The sequence below is a fragment of the Silene latifolia genome, chromosome 3, assembly GCF_048544455.1.
Source record: "Silene latifolia isolate original U9 population chromosome 3, ASM4854445v1, whole genome shotgun sequence".
NCBI lineage: Eukaryota > Viridiplantae > Streptophyta > Magnoliopsida > Caryophyllales > Caryophyllaceae > Silene > Silene latifolia.
Window position 1 is genome coordinate 61,472,193 of NC_133528.1, and position 2,199 is coordinate 61,474,391.

The following is a 2,199-nucleotide window of genomic DNA, read 5'->3' on the forward strand; positions in this document are numbered from 1 at the left end:
ATCGGAGTTATAAAACCGTCTTATTCAAGATTCAATGGAGGGATAATTCCGTAGCTGGAACGAGAGTCCATGATCGTTACAAACTCGTGGAAGTGAATCATGCTCGAACCTACTCTCAATATGACCCATTTATACTTGCACAACAAGCTCATCAAGTTTATTTTGCATCTCTTCCGAGCACAAGTAATGATAGACAACAAAAGCAATGGTGGGCCGTTTTTAAAACAAAGGCACGATCAGAAGTTGATACATCGTTTTTCCAAGAAGAGGTTGTATCAGAAACAGTTTTGTCCCCAGTTGATCATGATGAAATTATTTATGCAAATGAGATAGAAGCGGAGGAGGAGTTAGAAGAGGAAGAAGAAGAGAATGATAAGGAGAGGGATGATATAGAAGAGGGGGAAGAAGAAGAAGAGGAGGAGGAAGAGGAAGAAGAAGAAGAAGAAGAAGAAGAAGAAGAAGAAGAAGAAGAAGAAGAAGAAGAAGATGAGGATGATGATGATGATGAGTAAGAGAAGGTATTGAAAGTATACATATCAAAATTTGGAAACAATTATTAGCGTTTTATTTTTTCTTTTATACCTGTTTATTAGGTTTTATTTTTTTGTATCTTATAATAATTATCCTGTAATATTTGCTAACACTTTTTAATCAATTGTAGTACACATGGCTCGTGGAGGAGGTAGGCAGCGCGGAGGCTATAGTGAGGGAGGTAGTAGCTCCCGAGAGCAGGAGGAGGACGTTGACCGTTCTACTACGGAGGTGAGTGAGGAGGAGGAGGAGGAGGTTGGTGTACCCCGACATACTGACGGCAGGATAATCCTTGATCCGAATGGTCTATGGTAATTTTTTATTCATTCTATTTTGTAATTTTTTTATTTAGTAATAAATGACTTTTTTTAGACATATGTTAATTATACATTATTTTTTATTCCTATATAATTATGTTTTTAACATGTTTGATTTCAGGTTTAGAAGTCAAACAGTTGTTCGTGGTGTGACTAATAGCACCCAAGAGAACATGACACACGGCGTTACTTGTTGGAGTAACGCTAGTGATGAAGATAAGGAGATGTGGTTCAACAACTTCCGGGTATCTATTTATAAAATATATATTATTAAATATAATTTATTTATTCTTTTTACCTTATTATTAATTTGTTTCTCATCTATGTGTTTACTTTTTGTAGCGTGTGTTCTATTGGCCAACCGACCTTGAGCGCCTAGTTTGGCAAAGGTATAATGACATTGGCAAGAAGAGGCTAAGGGACAACATGTATAAGGTGTCTAAGAGGAAGAAGGCGCCATCTTTCATGAAAGGTATTTAGTTTCTTTTAATACCCGTAATTAGTTAAAATTCATTACATATTTTGAAAATATATTAATTAATAATTGTTATTTTATTGATTACGGGTTCGTCATATGAGGAATATACCAAGTACCGGAACAGTCCTGAGTTCAAGGAAGCATCGGCCCGGAACAAGATCAACAGGAAAGGAGGAGATAAGGACGCGGAAGTTGAGCCTACTCATTATGGAGGGTCTCAATCTTTTCATGATCGTGTGGTGTTAGATGTAAGTTATTTGTCTTAGCTTTTAATTTAATAGTCTTCTAATTTAATTAGTCTCATTAATTATCATGTTTGAGTAACAATTTCCTTGTTTTTTTTTCCGGAAGACCAAGAAGAATAAGGGTAAGGTACCCACGATTGTTGATCTCTTTGTTGACACTCACGCAAAGAAGACAAGCAAGGGCAAGTTGATCTTCGCGAAGGAAAAAGATCAAATGAGTTATATGTAAGTGTCAAAAAATAAAAATTTCTTAGCTTTTTAAAGTATATGTTTTATAAATTTTTAGATAAGTAACCTCTAACCATTAATGTTTTATCAATTTTTTAGGAACAATTCCTTGTCCGTAGGAAGAACAACCCGGAAATTGATGACAATGAGCTATGGTTTGATCTTGTTGAGGGGTTCCAAAGAGGAGATGTGTATGGAGTCGGGTCGGCAAAGGAGATTTTCTACCCTCCTACAAGAAGAAGAGGGTCAATTTCCTCCCAACAACAACCTTATACCCCAAGTGTCGTGAGTGTCCTCCAAGCTCAATTAGCCGCCAGGGAGAGGCAGGATGCCGAGAGGGAGAGGCGGGATGCCGAGAGAGATGCTGAAATTCGGAGGATGAAGGAGGAAATGGAACGGA

The 2,199-nt window shown here is 37.2% G+C and overlaps 1 long non-coding RNA gene across 1 annotated transcript; it reads left to right on the forward strand.

Moving 5' to 3' along the window:
• Positions 1-821: 821 nt before the first annotated feature.
• On the forward strand, positions 822-1,316 carry LOC141646111 (uncharacterized). The gene is made up of 3 exons (XR_012545348.1): positions 822-842; positions 970-1,093; positions 1,191-1,316. It is a non-coding gene; the product is annotated as an uncharacterized LOC141646111 (long non-coding RNA).
• Positions 1,317-2,199: the final 883 nt, after the last annotated feature.